Source organism: Spinacia oleracea, chromosome 5 (assembly GCF_020520425.1).
Source record: "Spinacia oleracea cultivar Varoflay chromosome 5, BTI_SOV_V1, whole genome shotgun sequence".
Classification (NCBI taxonomy): domain Eukaryota; kingdom Viridiplantae; phylum Streptophyta; class Magnoliopsida; order Caryophyllales; family Amaranthaceae; genus Spinacia; species Spinacia oleracea.
The window spans coordinates 75595015-75616152 of NC_079491.1; the positions used below are offsets into that span (position 1 = coordinate 75595015).

Below are 21138 nucleotides of genomic sequence, written 5' to 3' on the forward strand. Positions count from 1 at the left end.
ACAACTGCGAGTCGGCCTACTCGGATCCGAAGTATAGTGCTCAGTAGGCTAAGGCCTTCGGTGCAAGAGAGAATTGGAGAATCAAGCAGATCCAAGTAAGAGGAGGCACGACCAAACTCCTAGCCCCCGTCGTGCACCGAGCACTCCCACACGAAAACCTCAGGGAGCAGAGGAGTCAGAGCAAGGCTAGGAAAAAAGGTAATGACGCCGACGTCCTCCCAATTCATTGAACAATTGGTCAAGGAGGAAATCCCGAAGGTCAGGTTGCCAGCACATTTGACATAAAACGGGACAACCGATTCACGAGACCACATAATTTCTTACGAGCAACAGATGTAACTGAGCCCCCAATCTGAAGCATGTTGGTGCAAATATTTCCCAACTATGCTAACCGGAGTGGCGGTAGAATGATTCAGATCGTTGCCGAAAGGTTCGATCGTCAACTTCGAGGACTTGAGCAAGAAATTCCTAGTTCAATTTGTCAGAACAACCGCCCCGAGCGAACCACTGTTGAGCTCACTTCGATACAGCAGGATAGAGGTGAAAGACTTCTGGACTTCATGGCCGGGTTCATGAAAGAATCGACCAACACCCTAACTTGCAACCCGATGTGGCGATCTTTGCATTGAAGCACGCCCTTCAGGAGGGAAGGTTATGTGACACACTAGTACAAAAAAGATATGTTGCTTCACCTTATATGCCTCGAACCTAAATATGCTCGAAGCATTAAGTTACATTTGCTTCGGCACTATTTTTGAGATCGAAGCATTTGAAGAATTTTGAAATTCTACCATGTATATTGCATCGAACCTAATAAGGTCGAAGCAATTAAACTTGAAACAAGCCCGACAAAATATTGAAGATTTCCGCCAAAAAAAAAAAAATATTTCGGACCTATTTATAAACGATGTAACATAATCCTTGGATTTATAACAACCAACTGCGCAAGGCCCAACTTGTTAGGTTATGATACATATGAATAAACATAAATCATGCGGAAAAACCATAAAGCCAGGAAACATATTATTTACACATAATCATTTAGCATAATTCAGATGCATACACTTTGTAGCGTGCCCTCCCTAGCTGCGCCCGAACCGAACAAGAACAAGTCTTTAGGACTCCAAGTGTCGTCCCTCCGTAGATAGTCCACAGCACGTCCGGATCCGCCTTAAGCTTGACCAACTAGAATCGCCCTTAAGGTTACTAGGATTTTCGGCTATTTGGGTTGCAAGTGTTTGGCTGATTTTTGCTTGAAAATCTTACCTTTTGAATACTTCAAATCTCGATGTAAATATGTGACCCTAGGCACCTATTAATAGAGTTTATGGAAAGGAATTATAATCCTACTAGGATATGGATTTATTAATTAGAATCCTATTAGAACTCTAAATAATAAATTTAATCTTTTAGGATTAGGATTTAATCAATGCACGAATTCCGATAGGATTAGGATTCGTTACAAACACGAGCACACGCACGCATGCACGCCCGCACGCAGGCCTTGCGGCCCACGCCGAGCGCACAGCGCATGCGGCCTCGCAGCCCATGGGCTTCGTGCGCGCCCGCCATTGCTTGGCTGGGCCTGGCCTTGCGTTGGGCCTGGCCGAGCACTTGGCGTGCGGCTTGCTGGGCGTTGGCCTGGCCTCGTGCTGGGCCTTCGTCTAGCAAGCCTCGTCCGATGCTAATTCGTACGATACGCTTTTCCCGTTTTCGGAATTCATTTCCGATACGAACAATATTTAATATTTCCGATTCCGGAATTAATTTCCGTTTCGAACAAATATTTAATATTTCCGTTTCCGAAACTATTTTCCGATTTCGATAATATTTCCGATTCTGACAATATTTCCGTTTCCGGCAATATTTCCGATTCCGGCAATATTTCCATTTCCGATAATATTTTCCGATACGTACCATGTTTCCGTTTTCGGCAACATCTACGACTTGGATAATATTTATATTTCCGATACGATCCATATTTCCGTTTCCGGCAATATCATCGTTTCCGGAGTATTCATTTCTTGCTTGTGACGATCTCAGCTCCCACTGAAACCAAGATCCGTCGATTCCGAATATCCATAGATGGAGTATTTAATTCCATTAAATACCTGATCCGTTTACATACTATTTGCGTGACCCTACGGGTTCAGTCAAGAGTAAGCTGTGGATTAATATAATTAATTCCACTTGAACTGAAGCGGCCTCTAGCTAGGCATTCAGCTCACTTGATCTCACTGAATTATTAACTTGTTAATTAATACTGAACCGCATTTATTAGACTTAATATTATATGCATACTTGGACCAAGGGCATTATTTCCTTTACCACTAAGTCGGATCTAAGAAGGTCGATTCATTTAAGCCCAAATCCAAACCACTAAACCCACGACCTCCCTTAGTCTCCACTTTAGAAAATAAATAAAAAATACAATCCAAACAAAGAACCTCTGGCGCTCAATCTCCATTACTCTCCGCTCTCCGGTCTCCGCTGCGTACTACTCCGGTTAAGGGGGAATGTTAACTTGATCAGAAAAATAAATCAGAAAAAATAACCAAAATATACTACCCACCATAGTTGCCGCCCATCAAGCTGTTGCTTTCACATCGATCGGTTCTTCACTCGAAAATTCACCAGAATTGAAAGATTCACTCAAACTTTAATCCGAATTGAAAGGTTAGTTGCTCTATCGATTTAATTTTCTACAATTTTTGAAGTAATTAATCGGAATTGAGGGGTTTTTCGTGATTTGAATGGGTTTGGTGTGTTTCCGGGTTTTGAAATTACCTATTCCCGTTCTGCAATAGTGGGGTGCAGTGAGTTGAGGTTATTGTTATGCATGAGATTTGTGGGTTTGTGTTGTTGGAGATTATGCGTGTGAAAGAATGGTACTTTTACATATTTGGCTGAACTGTAATTAATCTACTCTGATTAATGTACTATTTTCGATTAAATTTTGCTCATATATCTGGGAAATTGGATTAGTGGTACTATTTCTCCATTACGGAGTATGTATATGATGCCTCAACTCCGGATTATTTTATTGCCAAATTACTTCAATAAAATCATTTTCAAAATGACTTATAATTTTGATTTATTAAATTAAAATAAAATTAGCTGATTTTTTTGTTTCTTGCGTTTAAGAGTTTGGTGTTCAGGATATCAAGATTGTTTAAATTGTTCGGTGGGAGGCATGCCCCCAAAAAAAAAAAAAAAAAAAATCCAAGCTCTTTAGAAATTAGTTTATTTGTCTAGTACTGCTATCAACTAAAATTTTCCATCTTTGGGGGTCTCATTATTAAAGATTTTTCTTTTTGCAGATTAAAACTTTTGGGCAGAAATCTCTGTGCCTCATATAGCTGAAGCATTGGTGTCGGATCTTGTGCGACCTCAAACTGTACCATAGGTATCATCTTTGTTCACTAATCTTGTTTATCCATGTTCAATTTCTATGAATAGCTGATGTTTGCAGTTAGCTTATTTAGCTTGTTAGGTATGTTGGTGGTGTTGATGATGGTATTGGTATTAAGACATGTATTCCAAATTTCAACCATTTGTTTCAATATTTCTTTGTGCTCCCATGCATGTATTGCTGACATTAACTTTTATCTGTGTTTTGATTGTGTCATATGCTAACTTGTCTTGTAAATTTTAACATGCCAGCTTGTATACTCAAAGTTTTGGAGGGCACTTGCATTTTCCTACAGCAATGGAATTAACTCCTTATACCATGCAAATTGAGGATGTAAGGACTCAACCTACCACTTTTGCGCTACATTATTGTCACTTTGGCTGCTTTGCGTTTGCACCTAATTTACAACTCTGTTTATCACTCTCTTATCTTAAATAGAAAGGTAAGAGCTCACTTTGGCTTAAGCTGAATAAAACAATCAGTATTAAAGAGCATATGTACTAGCTGCTTACCAAAAGCATAGGTTGGACCAGCTCACGATGAAAGGACAATTTCATGGTAGTCACTCCACATAAAGGTCTGCAGACTGTGATTAAGTCCCCAATGCTTGTGCCAGCAATTTATCCCCCCGACAGATTTAGTTTTTGTTAGGTAGCTCGTTTGAAACAATTTAGTTGGCTGTTTTTTCTTTGTTTAAGCTTACCACTTGCCTGAGTTGCATCTGCTGCCCGCCCTCTATCCCCTTAACTCATGAGAAAAATAAACCTTCCTTTCCAAATCTATAGTTTTCTGTTATGTGGTTTATATATGGTAAGAGTAAAACTGGTGAAAATTACATAATTGGTTTATGTTAGTTGTAAAGTCAGGCAATGGTGACTCGATCCCGATGTGATGAGTTCTCTGTATGTTTTATGAGGGTTCTGAATAGCCAAACTTGGAGCTGAATATTGTTCTTCTCGTTCGTCGAGCGTTCGCCTCAAGTTTAACCAGTCTGCAGATATAGCTGATGCCTGCCCTTACAGCCTTACATGAGTTCAGTGCCCACTGGTTCCACAAGAAAATAGGACAAAAGTGTTCAAAGGCTAGTTGGCCGTAATTTTGATTCATAATTTGTCTATTTCAAAGTTTGCAAAAGAATATGATATGTTACTATGGAGTATGATAAAGCCCAGCGCCAGGCCCAACGCCAAGCAAGCCCGCGCGAAGCAGCAAGGCATGGGCCGAGCAAGGCAGCAACGCCCATTCGTGGGCTGCGAGCTGCGTGTTGCATGACCAAGCAACGTGGGCTCAAGTCCACACGTGCAAAGCCTTGGCAGGCTAGGTTGCTTACGAGTCAAGTAATCGTGTTTTCCTAATTCTACTGAAATCAGATGTTTTAGGTAAATATGAAATACTTAGTATTTGATTATCCCTAGAATTCTAATGTTATTAATTACCTAGAATCCTAATGGATTTAGTTAATCGATTCCTAGTAGAATTCAAACTCCTCTATTTCCACCCTATAAATATATAGTTCATGATCACAATTTATAATGCAATTCAATAAACTATTCTAACACATTAAATTCAAGAGAGAATTTAATAATTGCCTATCACTATTGTGAGTTTCCGGAGTGCACATAAAACCTTAGAGAATATTCTAGTTGGTTGAATCTAAGGCGGATCCGAACGTGCTGTGGACTCTACGGAGGGGCGACATTTGGAGTCCTATACTTGTTCTTGTTCGGTTCGGGAGTAGCTAGGGAAGGCACGCATCACATTGTATGTATACTAATTATGCTAATTGACTATGTGGAAATTAATTTGGATTCCTGGCTTTATGGTTTTTCCGAATGAATTATATTGTTTATATTATTCATAACCCTACAGTGGTATCACGAGCCTCTAATTAATTCCATAATCAATTATAGTTAACATGAATTAAATTTTATAAATTTGCAATGAATTAAAGGGGTGATTAATTTCGTGTATGTAATTAATTGCAAATTCGTGCGATTATTTAATTATATGTTCGCAGGATTTTTAGGCAGTTTTGTCAATAATGGTCGGAATCTTATATTTTTATAGTGAATTTCGCATGTAAACGACGTTTTATAATTTTGACAAAAATCAAAGATTTGACGCCGAACCCAGAATTCCTAAATTCGAAGCCTAACTATGACTTTTCAGAGGTTTTAGTTTTTCGAACGCAAAATTTGTAATTTTCATGATGTTAAATTAAATATTTGTGAATTTTGCACTAGTGGAAAAAACCCCTATTGTAGCCTCCTTGTTGAGGGGGGCATACATAAGCGCGCCTTAATAGTCACTTAGTCAACGCGGGTCAAATATTTTACTAACAGGTTGGGGCGGGCTTTTGTGATGTTCGCTTCTCCTCTGTTTGCTTCTGTTGCTGCTCTGTATGTTATTGTTTCTGCTTTGCTTCTTTCGTTTGCTCGGCACTTGGATTGCGAGGTTCGTTTTCACAGTAACTCCAGTGCCCTGTCAATAATAATTGGAATCAATAATAAATGTTGGCAGAATGATAATGTCATCAGAATAAGCATATACCCTTGCATGCATGTGCTATTATTTATAATCATTTGGCCAGCCGAAAATCAGTATCCTTTATGAGTGAGCCTCTCCTTGATCTAGTCGTATAATCAGTCACCCTGTGCCTTTAACAGATAGTCTTAATTAAGTATGTCGTATGAGGAACATTTGTAGGAACTAGTCACGCATCATCTGCATATAGTTTTCTTTCCTGAGTTGTTCACCAATTAATGATTTGGTCTTGAAGTTACTAAAGAAAGAAAAGAAGCAGCAACTGAACAAATGACCTGAATCTATATTGTATAAAGCAGTTCAGTTCATGTGTGTGGTCGTGAAACATTGAAGCAGAAACCAAGTTAACTTAGACTGTATACCTGTAGGTTCAAAATTCGCAAAGCTGAACAAATGATCCTGAATCTATATTGTATAACGCTAGATTACTTAGACTGTATACATGTAGCTTCAAAATTTGCTTCCGCATATTCTGACCACTAGAACCCTTTAACTGATCCGAACACATGCGCTACTCAGCATCTGCTCTTAATTCTGATTCCTACCGACTTTGTCAAATCTGAGTCATCTTGCAGTTTGGCATTCTTACAGTGTTATCTTTCAAAACAACTGCTCAGATGCAACTGTGACGAAGATTCAATGTTCCGGAATTGCTAGATTTGCATAGTTTTTTCACGGAAGTGTGCTATAAGTTAACTTTTGCTTGTAATGGGATTCTGAGAATGAAGGTTCACTATCTGTGGCTTTGTATGAGTAAAAAGGGGGGGGGGGGGGTGATTGAAGTGATAATGATAGTGAGAATCGGTCTTGATTGCTTTCTGATTTCTGACAACTAAAACTAGAGGTTGATGTTGTTTTCTGATTTCTGACAACTAAAACTAGAGGTTGATGTCATATGTTTTCTGATTTAAGACAACTAGAGGTAGTATGCTGCAACACTGATGTCTGATGTTTCCCAAATCCCAACTGATTCATGATAAATGATTGTTTTCAGGTTTATAATGTTGCGCGGTTCATCTGGTTTCTACACCTATGCAATATGTGAGCACTTGAATGATTAGCTTGGATTTAGCATGGGTGAAACTAGGATCACATTTAAGCTCAACAAACAATAGTATGATTCAGGAAACTGATTTTGTATGGCAAACCAATCAAATAGACGGGTTTTAACTTTTTAATTAACATATAAATCAGTGATTATAAATTATAAATAGGTGTTTAGAGCTAAAATGACATTTCCGCTCCCAACTTTGAACTAAAGAACCTAAGGACTCATTTGATTCTTATTACATGATTAATATGCATAGTTTTAACTTTCTAAAACTCATTCAATCTACGTATGCACATTTAAGGCTCATTGGGTCGTTATAGGTCATATTTAGAGCTAAAATGACATTTCCGCTCCCAACTTTGAACTAAAGAACCTAAGGACTCATTTGATTCTTATTACATGACTAATATACATAGTTTTAACTTTCTAAAACTCATTCGAATCTATTTATGCACATTTAAGGCTCATTAGGTCGTTATAGGTCATGTTTAGAGCTAAAATGACATTTCCGCTCCCAACTTTGAACTAAAGAACCTAATGACTCATTTGATTCTTATTACATGATTAATATGCATAGTTTTAACTTTCTAAAACTCATTCCAATCTACGTATGCACATTTAATGCTCATTGGGTCGTTATAGGTCATATTTAGAGCTAAAATGACATTTCTGCTCTCAACTTTGAACTAAAGAACCTAAGGACTCATTTGATTCTTATTACATGACTAATATACATAGTTTTAACTTTCTAAAACTCATTTGAATCTATTTATGCACATTTAAGGCTCATTAGGTCGTTATAGGTCATGTTTAGAGCTAAAATGACATTTCCGCTCCCAACTTTGAACTAAAGAACCTAAGGATTCATTTGATTCTTATTACTGTAGACACCTAATTCGTGTCTCCCCTTTGGGATGATGACGATACCATTATCCTTGTTAGGTGATTGGAGTAACTCCAGGCGGATATCCCAATTGCTAAGAATATTTCTAAATTCAAGATCCAAAATCCAACCCCCGAGACCGTTCCCCTTTTGGTTCCCGGTACAAAATACAATTTTCCAAATTCAATTTCAAAATCCAAGTACAATCTCACCTAGTAGACCATCCCATTGGTTTTACTAAGCCTTTTCCAATCAAAATCATATAAGGCAAGTCAAATTCGGGCGCCGACCCACAAAACCGAGCATGCCGGGCCCCGTCCCGTAAAACCGGAATTCAAAAACCCGAGAAAGGCTTGTTTTTAGACGCTAAACGATGCCTTAACCTCCAAGCAAATACAAAACTCCAAACCTAGTACTATTCGTACAACAGGTACAATGGTACAAGACGAAACAAGGACGATTCCCCGTTCTTGCTTTGGCGGCATTCAAGCCACGTCAGCAGCGCACTGCGCTGGCCTGGCGCCCTGTGCTGGCGTTTTGCACCATTCCCTCCTATAAATACCCCTCATTTCCATCGAAAAAAGGATGAGCACAACAATACAACGTCGTAATTTTGACATTACGTCTCAAAATACAACTCAAAACTCCTCAAAAACACATACAAAATTCCTAAAATCTAAAGCAATTGGGAGCTCTTGCCTAAATCTAACTAGGTAAATCCGAATCCCATTCTAATATACTATGTTGCTTTGATTTCTAAATGATTAGCAAGTTGGTGTTTTTAATCAATAAAAAACACCACTTGCAACAATCACACATGTTTTCCAAAAATACAAACTTTTTCAAAATACAAAATACAATTTTCAAAGATTCAAGGATGTCCAAGTTGTTTACAATCATCTCTTGGGCTAGAATCACCATCAAATATGGGGTAATCAAAGATAAACACCTTTAAACATTTAAAGGTTTAGTCTTTGAGATTCAAAACTCCATTTTCAATATACAAGTTCAAGTCTTTAATTTTCAAAGATCTTGCCATGTTTAGGGTTATTCATAGTTATTTCCCTAAACTAGGATCATTTCAAGTACAAATTTCAATAATTTCAAGTTCAAATTTCAATCATTTGAAGTTCAAACATTTCAATATTCAAGCTTTCAATTTCAAGTTTAATAGGCAAAATCTAGGATATTTGGGTTGAGCAACCTCTCCCAAGTTGAGATTTTTGGCTTTGAATTCGTGTCGGGAACACTTATTTTTAAGGAGCCGCTTGGCGTTCGAATCTCATGTGCCCAAGTACAAATTTCAATTATGCACCTTTCAATATCGCAATTTCAATTATGCACCTTTCAATATCGCAATTTCAATATCGCACCTTTCAATATCGCACCTTTCAATATCGCACTTTCAATATCTCACTTTCAATATCGCACTTTCAACCGCAATTTCAATATCGCAATTTCAATTCCGCACTTTCAATTCCGCATCTTTACTTGCCTAGTCCATTTCTAGGCAATGTGGACCTACTCCCTAGTCCTTTTTTAGGGGGTCTTGTATTTACTAATTTCGCACTTTATTTAGTATCGTGATGTTGCTTTATGTGCTTTATCGCTTTCATCACCAACATGCTAAATACAACAAAATACAAAGGTTACATCACGCTTAACGAAGATGTTTTTGGACAAACCGGCCTTAGGTTCCTTAAATCAATCTTTAAATCAAAGTGACCACCGTACAATTAGAAATTCTATTTTGCCCTAAAATTCAAACCCACATAGTCTAATCTAGGGTTTATTTTCGAACTAATGTTGTGCCAACGTACTTGAATATTTCTAAAGCTCGCCGAATAAGCATTTTCGTTCCCGAGCCCGGATCTCACCTATCCGTTTCAAGGATTCAAGGCCTTATCCAAAAATAGAGTCATTTGCGGTCTTTCCAAACAAGACCTTAAATAAAGTTTGGTGGCGACTCTTTCGAGGTGCAAAAATTCAAACAGTTCTCTAAACGAGCCGGCCGGCCTCCTAAAACCCCCCTTGTAGGAAACGGGGGAAAAATACAAAAAACCCCCCTACAATTCTGGCGACTCCACTGGGGATTTTTCTAGTTTCAAATCGAAAATGCGAGCAAATTTCGAGCAACCGGCCACTGATCTGCCGAAGTACTGGATGCCAGCATTGGCGCCAGGCGCAACCCCTGCGCCCAACGCCACTGCCTGCATCCAGGACAATGGCTCACAGTGGCTTGTCGCCCACTTTTGCTCAACTTTTCGTGTTGGGAGTTAGTCTATTTTTGCATCTGGAAGGACGCTCCCATGCCTCGTGAACGAGTGCCGAAAAACGAGCTTTACAAATACAAATTCAAGTACGATTTCAATTTCAATTTCTAGGCATTTCATGCATTTTTCGAAAACTATATTGTGCAAAATGAATTTCTACCTTTCCCCAAACGGATGTGTTCTACATTCGGGCTAGCCCCGGGGGTAACGAAATGGTGACTCTCCATACGGTTCCCGACCAAAGTGTGTGACCATTTCCGCGCCTACCAAAACTTGGCATTTGCTTGACATTCCCGATGTCAAGTATGGAGGCCGTCTGCCGACGCACACTTCCCTTAGGCGGAATGTGAAAGCTTGTCGCCGGATCCGTCTCTTTGCCAAGTACCTTTTGACACCCAAAGCCGACCACTTGCATCATACAAAACTTAGACCGACCTTAGGTTGAGAACTTTGCATGTCGCATTCATATTCATGATTAGTGTGACAACGTGCTACTTGTGCATTGTGTGGGTGTCTTTGCACGCGTGAATGGCTAACCTCGAGTTCTAGCTTGCCAAAACCAATTAGCCTCCAACTAGGAAACCCAACCCCTAGGAGCATCATTCAAACCTCATGCATCTAAATCGCCGATTTTAGGGTCTTTAGGAGTGTCACTCCATTTGATTCAAAACCCTAAAACACGCCTCACGCACAAATGCCAAATTCAATCCGACGGCGTCATAATGCCGGATTTTCGAGTCCAAATTCCAAGTTTCAAAGTCAAAATTCAATCCAACGGCGTCATAATGCCGGATTTTCGAGTCCAAATTCCAAATGCCAAATTCAAAATTCAATCCAACGGCGTCATAATGCCGGATTTTCGAGTCAAAATTCCAAGTTCCAAATTCAAAGTTCAATCCAACGGCGTCATAATGCCGGATTTTCGAGTCCAAAATTCCAATTTTCAAGTTCATAATGCAATCCAACGGCGCCATAATGCCGGATTTCCTACTTCTTCCAAGTTAAAGTTCAAATCCAACGGCGTCATAATGCCGGATTTTCCAGTCCAAATTTCGAGTTTCGAGTTCAAGTTCAAATCTTCTAATCCAAAACCTCAATTTTCAAGTCCAAATCCAACGGCGCCATAATGCCGGAATTTCCAAACTCAAGTTTCGATTTTCGAGTCAAATTCAACCCAACGGCGTCATAATGCTGGATTTCCTAGTCTTCAAGCTTCAAGTTCAAATTCAAACTTTCTAGTCCAAAACTTCAATTTTCAAATGCAACCCAACGGCGCCTTAATGCCGGATTTTCTAGTCCAAATTTCAAGCTTCAAAGTAAAAAAACCACAAATCCAACGGCGTCATGCCGAATTTCCTATTTCAAACATTCAAGTCTTCAAGCATCGAAATCAAGTCGCCAATTTCAACTCTCAAAACCTCAAAGTTCAAATGCCAAAGTTCATGACCGGCGTAATGCCAACTTTTCAACTCCAACTTTCAAACCTCAAATTCCGTGTCAATCTTTCGAATTTCAAGTCCTATGCTCAAAGCTTCAAATTCCAAATCCATGCCGTCGTAATGCCGATTTTCCATTCCGTATTTCAAACCTCAAGCTCGAAGTTCAAAAATTCCAAACCTTCAAATCTCAAATCCTACACTCCAAGTCCACGGCGGCATAATGCCGGACTTTCAAGTTCCCAAATTCAATGTCTCAAATCCACGGCGACATAATGCCGGATTTTCCAAATACGAAGCTTCATGTTTTACATACAAAATGAATCCCTTTCTATTTCAAAATTCAAACTTCGAGTCAAATTCAAATTCCAACGGGTTGAAAATCCCCTGAAATAATACAAATTCCAATGGGTTGAAATTCCCTTCAAATACTCCAATTCCAATGGGTTGAGATTCCCCTAAAATATTGACGGGTTGAAAATGTTAGGTTATGATACATATGACAATTCATAAATCATGCGGAAACAACCATTAAGCCAGAAATACATATTATTTACACATAATCATTTAGCATAGTTTAGATGCATACTCTTTGTTGCGTGCCTTCCCTAGCTGCGCCCGAACCGAACAAGAACAAGTCTTTAGGACTCCAAGTGTCGTCCCTCCGTAGATAGTCCACAGCACGTCCGGATCCGCCTTAAGATTGACCAACTAGAATCGCCCTTAAGGTACTATTATTTTTGGCACTTTTAGGCAAATATGTAACTGGATTTTTCTCTCAAAAACTCACTTTTAATACTTGAAAACTCGTTGTAAATATGTGACCCTAGGCACTTATTTATAGAGTTTATGGAAAGGAATTATAATCCTATTAGAATACAAATCTATTTAATTATAATCCTACTAGGACTCTAATTAAACAAACTTTATCTATTAGGATTAGATTAAATCATATTACGAATCCCGGTAGCCTTAGGATTCGAGTAGCACACACGAGTGGCGCACAAGCACCGCACACCCGCACGCAGGCCTTGCGGCCCACGCCGAGCGCACAGCGCAAGGCCCACTGTCGCAGCCTTGTCCGCGCGCGCGCCCAAGCTACGGCTGGGCCTGGCTTTTGCGCTGGGCCTGGTCGTATGCTTGGCGTGTGGTTGTTGCGCTTGGCTTGCTGGGCGATGGCCTGGCTTCGTGTTGGGCCTTCGTCCGGCAGGCCTCGTCCGATGCTAATTCGTACGATACGCTTCCGATTAAATTCTCGATTCCGGAATTCATTTCCGATACGAACAATATTTAATATTTCCGATTCCGGAATTAATTTCCGTTTCGAACAAATATTTAATATTTCCGTTTCCGGAACTATTTTCCGATTCCGATAATATTTCCGATTCTGACAATATTTCCGTTTCCGGCAATATTTCCGATTCCGGCAATATTTCCGTTTCCGATAATATTTTCCGATACGTACCATGTTTCCGTTTCCGGCAACATCTACGACTTGGATAATATTTATATTTCCGATACGATCCATATTTCCGTTTCCGGCAATATCATCGTTTCCGGAGTATTCATTTCTTTCCTGTGACGATCTCAGCTCCCACTGAAACCAAGATCCGTCGATTCCGAATATCCATAGATGGAGTATTTAATGCCATTAAATACTTGATCCGTTTACGTACTATTTGTGTGACCCTACGGGTTCAGTCAAGAGTAAGCTGTGGATTAATATCATTAATTCCACTTGAACTGAAGCGGCCTCTAGCTAGGCATTCAGCTCACTTGATCTCACTGAATTATTAACTTGTTAATTAATACTGAACCGCATTTATTAGTCTTAACATTGAATGCATACTTGGACCAAGGGCATTATTTCCTTCAGTCTCCCACTTGTCCTTAGGGACAAGTGTGCATTTCCTAATTCCTTTGTCGCTCGATGCTTGCTCTTGAACATAAGGTAAGAGTTGTCATCCTTATTATGTCCAGAGGTGTTCCTCGGTTTCAGAGTTCAACTGATCAAATAAACAGATAATCACAGCCTATGATTCATCCGAGCATGGCCATGCATTTCACAGTTTCTAGCTCTCCGAGTGGCCTTGTACAACTTTTAAGCATCTCATCCCGATTTATGGGAGGACAATCCCAATCTTGCGATCTTGAGATTAGACTTCGTTTGATAGGTGATTACCTGAGCGTTGCCTTTATAGCCTCCTTTTACGGTGCGACGGTTGGTCAACGTCAAAGCAACCAGTTCTCAAACAAGTAATCTCAAATCACTCAGGTATTGAGGATTTAGTGTCTAATAATTTTAATGAAATTTACTTATGACAGATTTTCATCTCTTACAGTAAATTTTCATAGGTCTTGTCCGATACTAGTCTTCCCAAAGTAAGTATCTATGCAAATGATTATGACATTGCCATGTCCACATAGTTCAAGAAACAGAACTACTAGTCATCTTGCATTCTAATCGTCTAACGTTTTCCATGCGTCCAATTTTATAGAAAACTCCGACTAGGGACCATTTTCAACCTTTGACATTCAAGTTCACTTGATAGACATTTCTTAGTCACAGGACTGGTCCTGACAGTCTATCTTGAATATATCGTCAAATTGAAGGGACTCATCATTTAATACTAAACCAAGATTAAATGGAATATGAAAATTCATTTCATATATGATAAATGTTCAACCCCAATGTTTTACAACCATGGGCCTCGAACCCATCTTTAAAACATTTCATGGAATTCAAAGCTATGCTTGATTTCCAGTGCTACAATGTGAGTGTTGCTTTCTCACTTGTTGCATAGGTTTAGTTATCATGCTTTGCCAATCTTAATATCTTTTTCATCGAATGATATTCGAGATAGGATGATAAGATCTTTTGAGTTTGTTTATTATGTGATCTAGTCTTTCTTACTTCGATAGTGGTTCTACGCATTTTGCAATGAAGAGCCATCAAGTTAGCAGACATGTGATCCACCAAAGTTCAATGAAGAACTCATTAATATAAACAACTCTGTTTTATTGCTTCTTAGGCAATAAGTACTTTTACTTCAACTGTTTAGGTTGCTGGTGATGCTTTGTTTGGATTTACTTATCCAAGCAGTTCACAGACATGTGGAAGACTTTCCAGCTGTATCTTAGAACATAGAAATTAATATTTTAATTTCCCACGCAACAACTCATGGTCTCCAACCCATGTTGCCATTTCAAAACACGATGCTCTATAGCTCGTCCTTATCAATGGTTAACTCCAAGGGAATCTTGCTTGATCCTTTGCCAGTGTTTATGCGTGTAGCATCAATATTTAGCATATCTTTATTTCCTTGAATCAAGAACTATTCCTATGTACCTTTTTAAGTACCATAAGTTTTTCTTGATCTCAATCTATCTGATCTTTACTTAGATCAATAGAGATTGGTATATGTTCGTCATGCCTAAAGTCATACGATACGTTTTTGGCGATCCTCATATTATATCATACATGATAAATTCTTTTGCAGAATAATTCCCAATTGAATTCTATTCATGTAACTTTAGCTTATCTAGTTTCAGTAGATACTAAATTCAGCTAAATTCTTTGACATATAATATAGGTTAAGAATCTCATTTAGACTCTTTGATGTTTAACTTAGTAAATGCTTATACATAGTTCAAACATCCTTTACTTAGATTTATTCACATGGGTCAAATATCTCCAATGGATACTTTCGTGTTTGATTTAGTAAATGCCATTACTTAATCCAAAACAATATCATAAGATCTTTGTAAATAGATCTTAATACCCAGTATGTACTAAGTTTCGCCATTGTCCATTATTGATGAATAATTTCAAATCTAAGTCATTAGCATTTGAATGTTATTTCACAATAGAGAGATATGTGTGTAATACACATAGGACCAATTAAGTTTTAAGTACTCCCACTAAACTTCTTATATATCTATAAGAATCATGTATATTTTATGAAACTAAAATACTTATTAGCTTCATTAAAATATAATTCCAATTCCCAATTGCTTGCTTAAATCTGTACTTAGATTTTATAAACTAGCTTTTCTTTTCAAGCATTTATTTGGATCCACAAATCCTATGACATACCATGTACATAGTTTCTTCCAACATTTGACCGAGGAGGATGTTTTGTCATCCAATTGCCATATGTACCAATATGCAATCATTGCTTGAATTATAGACTTAAGCATTACGATTTTGCATGAGGTTTCAACACAATCCACATCGTGAATTTGCTTGTAACCTTTAGCAACTAATCTAGCTTTGTGTGTGAACACAATTTCATGTTTGATGGTTTTTATCCTTAAAACAAACTTGCAACCAATAGGTGTGAAACTATTCTTGCAAATCAACAAAATTTCAATTTTGTCATCAAAACATTGAGTATGTTTTATGGCCTTTAACCAATTAAACATATAGTCTATATATGGCCTCTAACCAATTTAGGGAATCTATATTTTGTCATAGCTTTCTTACAAGTCACAAACTCATTAATTTATATGATAATAGTTTGACTGCAAGTTGTAGGTTTCTTCACTATCTAATAGAAGAATTGCATAGTTTTAGTGACCTGAACTCCATGTTTCTTCACTATCTAATAGAAGAATCTCATAGTTTCAGTGATTTGAATTCTATGCCTACTTGGGTATAGAACATCAAACAATAGAATATCAATAGCCACTTGAAAGTCCTTTGAATATTCTGTTCTCCTTGAAGCACTTGTAAAGTCTTCTAAGAGATGTCTATTATTTAAAGCCACTTGTAAAGTCCTTAAAGAATAAGTTCGGATTTTCTGAAGCACTTCGAAAAGCCTCCGGAATGTCCGTTTATGTTTGTTGTTAGCCCGAATACTTTCGAGGTCTATTTTCTCCCACTTGTCATTTTGGAAACGAATCTCCAAAAGGACATTATTTTGAGCAAACAAACATTATGTTCTCAAAAATTCGTGGTAGAAACAATACCCTTGTGTCTCATTTGAATAAATCATAATGAAACATATATCTATACTTGGGCCTTAGTTTGTCGAATGACAAACACTAAGCTCCCACTGAGTTTTGCAACTCTCTAGATATATTTTATGAAAAGTTATTCTGAAATTACTTTTCAATAGCTTTTGACGAATTTGGTTTAGTTTGATGGTAGTTGAGCATTTTGTTTTAGAAATTATAGGAAAAGTTTTTATGATTCATCATTAATCGAATCAAGTACTAATTGACTTCGATTATTCCAACTAAGATATGCCATATCTTATGGACCTAGATTGTGAAATTACTAACACACAATCATTGATGATCATATTTGGTCTCAAGTAATCATCAACATGATCTAACCTAGATCTTTATGATTTCTTGCCAAGTGGATTTTATACTTCTGAATCTTTGAACTAGCCAAACAGATTCAACTTACATCACATTTGAGTAAATAAACCTATATTCACTCAAATCCATGTGAAATAATAAAGTCATAAAATCTTTCGTTAGCTTTGAACTCTATTGTCTAGGTGTTCTAACAATAGTTCATATCTTTTGTTACTTTCAACAAGTAAGACTAGTTGTCTTAAAATGATCTCGAAATCAATCAACTTTCAAAAGTCCATCAAAATAGAGCTTTTGAATGTTGACTTGTTGATATGGTCTAAGCAACAATGCCAAAGATTAGTGGAACTCAAATCAAGGGGTTGATTTGAACCTAGTAAAGTTTTATTGTTAAAGAGTTGTTTGTTTTAATCAAGCATATTGACTCAACCCGTAATTGACCAATTCACTCAAATAAACAAACAAACATTGTTTTTGTTTTTCTGAATGTGAGTCTTTTCTGTGTTTGAAAACAGAAATTTAGGTATGCTGATTATGGAACAAAATAGCCATTAAGTTCCAACCTTGAAATGACTTAAAACAAACTAGATGACCCTACAGCTAATGTAGCATTGCCATGCTTCATTTCCCACTTGTAGGCCATTAGTGTAGCCTAGCTTCTATTATTTGAGTTATTACCGAAGTAAGAACCTCAAGCAGTATATGATACCAAGGAAGTTTGATTCCTAGGTCACTTCTCTTTAAACATAAACTTATAGGTAGAAACGGAATTATAAATTCCTTTCATTTGTTCCTTTGTTTTCCTATTTCTTGTACCCTTTCTTATAGTCTTAAGAATTGAATTCTTTAGTGTTGACCTTTATACTTTGTTAGACATGTGCAATGTCACCAACAAGGTTCTTTACCATTTTAATTTATGTTGAATATTTTGTTTCAACTAGATGATCTTACCAGAAGCTTCTAAAGTTCTCTAAGCATCGATCTATTCGAATGTCTAGGGAATAGACTCATTCGAGAATTAAATGGACAAATATATTAGATTGTTAACCATTGGTAAGGCTGAACGTTTAAACTCAATGCTTCATGATTTCAAAACTACATTATATTTTGATTTCACAAGCACCAATTGGTTTGCCATTCGATTTTGATACCCGAAAACAACCATAAAAGTCGCTAAAAGAAACGTACATTTTAAATTGCTCATTTTCTCTCATTACCGTGAATCGTTCTTGTATTCACTACCAATCGAGGAAATTTACTGTTACCTTTCTAAAAGGATTTATTGCAGTGCAAGATATTTAATTATAAACAATAATTAAAACATACATTGCAACATGCAAATTCTAAACATTTATCATGAGTAATAACTTGAAAATTAAAGCAATCATGCAATTTCAACAAGTTATTAGCATTTTATTCGAATTTATTGTTCCGGCAGGTGTGAATAAAATGATTCCAAGATCCTAAAATCATTGAAGAATTAAGCACAGTTTGTCGACTTAATTCTAAAACATCTTAGGTAAGCAAAAACCTTTTGCTAATAGTCTAGAAACTACTCTTGGTTGATAGGTACGTCTAAGAACTTATTAGGTAAACCTATCGATTTTGCCACGACATAAAAGGACTCCTTACTTATATCGTTGAGTTTCACCAAAACTAACATGTACTCACAATTATTTGTGTACCTTGCCCCTTTAGGACCAATAAGTAACACCTCGCTGAGCGAAAACTATTACTAGATTAATGTAAAGGATATCCAAGCAAGTGTATATTTTGGCATGGCACCTTTTAACTCAATTTTTAAGTTTGGAACTTAAGGCTCTTACTATGTTGGTTAGATTTTAAGTGAACTAAAATCCTTAATCATGCAACATAATCAAGCTTTTGATCTCATGCATTTTAAGACATATTTAAAAGCAATAAATAACTTAAAACATGCATAAGATAAATGTGATCTAGTATGGCCCGACTTCATCTTGAAACTTTAACTTCAAAGTCCGTCTTGAAAATCTCCGTGGGAGGCACCATTTTCTTCAAATAGGATAAGCTATAATTAAAACTAATTACAACTATTTGATGGTACGCAGACCAATTACATTCAAATTAATGGTACGCAGACCATATTTTCTATCCTATTTGGGCCATACTAGTCACTTCATAACCTGCAAAACAGTACATATACAATATATACCATTCACCCATTCATTATCATGAATGGCCCACATAGCTGGTTAGTAAAACACATTATGCATCACGTAAACATTTGCAGCAATTAATCAAGGGCACCAATAATCTACCAATTATTCAGTCCTTATTAATTCTAATCAAGTTGTTTTAACCTTATGGATTTGTAGACCTAATCAAGAGTTTATGACTAAAAGGGCTCCCACTTAAACCAATAAATTCATATTCTTTACTAATTTTAAACATAAAAATGTATTTCTAGTCTAACCGGAAACATACAAATTTAAAATTTAAAGCTCATATAAATTTATAATTGAATCCAAAAAGTTTAATTTAATTTCCGTCGTATTTAAATTAATTCATGATTTTAATTTTAGTAAAATAATTAGAATAAATAAAATTTATTATAATTACAATATTCAAAATTAAAATCCAAGAAAATAATTTAAATTATTAATTTTAAAATTAATTAAAATTACGTAAACTGAAAATTTCAAATTAAAATTTCAAAACGATCTAATCGCAACGCAACAACCCCACGCATCGCACGCCCATGGGCCACACGCACACAGCCATCGCTGGCCATGTGCGCGCAGCCCATGCGCTACCTCGCATCGCTGCTGCTCACCATCGCAAGGCATCACGCATGGTGCTCGCTGCGCGCGCCAGCGCTCGACGCACGAGCATGCTGCCGCAGCCCATCGCTGGGCGCAGCGCTCGTCGCACGTCGCAACACGCACCCGCACGCCATCGCTTGGCGCAGCGCTCGTCGCACGCACAACAAGCACTCGCACGCCATCGCTGGGCGCATCGCTCGTCGCACGCACAACAAGCACTCGCACGCCATCGCTGGGCGCAGCGCTCGTCGCACGCACAACAGCGCTCGCTGCGCGCGAGCGATCGATGCTTGGCGCAGCACTCGTGGCACGCGAGCTTACGCTCGCTGCGCGCGAGGCTCTGCACGCTTGCGCGAGGCAGTGCGCGCTGTGGCGCAGCTCGCTTGCTGCCCACACGCGACTGCTCGTGCCTTGCTCTCGCCCTCGCCCATTCGCCCATTGCACACATCCCACGACACAAGGCAGGGCTGCTGCCTTGTGCTCGTGCACCATGGCCTTGCTCATTGCATTCGTACCGCATGGGCGACGAGCTCCCTTGCTCGTCGTCACATGCCCGCACTATACAACACCCCTTAAGGGTAACACGTAGCGTCTATTGCTTTGTGCGTGCAAGTTATATGAGCGAATCGCATAAAAATTTAAAATTTATATTCAAAATTAATGACAAATTAATAAATAATATTAATTTCATAATTTTAGGGCGAAAAATCGAAAATTTATTATTCAATTGATTTCCGATTAACATGGATTCAAGTCTAGGTCATAAAAATTTAAAATTTATCATAAATTTACAATTTTTATGGTGGTTTTTAATCATAGGTATCTAATTAAATTATAATTAATTATGAAAATCAAATTAATTCTAAGTTATTCTAATTTTCAACAAATTAATCATAATTACAAATTAGATTGCATAATTAACAAGGCTAGGCATTCAAACTTGTTAAACATATACAATAGGTCAATCAAAAATTCAAGATTTATCAACAAGAATCGCAAATATTTAATTTAACATCTTAAATTTACGAAATTTTGCATTCGAAAAACTAAAACCTTCGAAAAGTCATAGTTAGGCTTCGAATTTGAGAATTCTGGGTTCGGCAGAAAAACACCATTTTTGTCAAAATTTTAGAATGCCTTTTACATGCGGAATTGACACAAAAATCACTCGATTTGGATGAGTAACGAAGAAACTGCCGAAAAACTGCGTACGTATAATTAAATAAACGCAATTTGCAATTAATTAACAATTACGAAAATTAATCACCCCTTTTAATTCTTGCAAATTTGTAATATTTAACCATGTTCATGCAATTTAGATTATGAAAATAATAAGAGGCTCGTGATACCACTGTTAGGTTATGAGACATATGACAATTCATAAATCATGCGGAAACAACCATTAAGCCAGGA

General features: G+C 37.6%; 1 long non-coding RNA gene across 1 annotated transcript; it reads left to right on the forward strand.

Moving 5' to 3' along the window:
- Positions 1-2378: 2378 nt before the first annotated feature.
- LOC110806114 (uncharacterized) lies at positions 2379-7247 on the forward strand. Its single transcript, XR_002538219.2, has 4 exons — positions 2379-2676; positions 3321-3406; positions 3664-3745; positions 6951-7247. It is a non-coding gene; the product is annotated as an uncharacterized lncRNA (long non-coding RNA).
- Positions 7248-21138: the final 13891 nt, after the last annotated feature.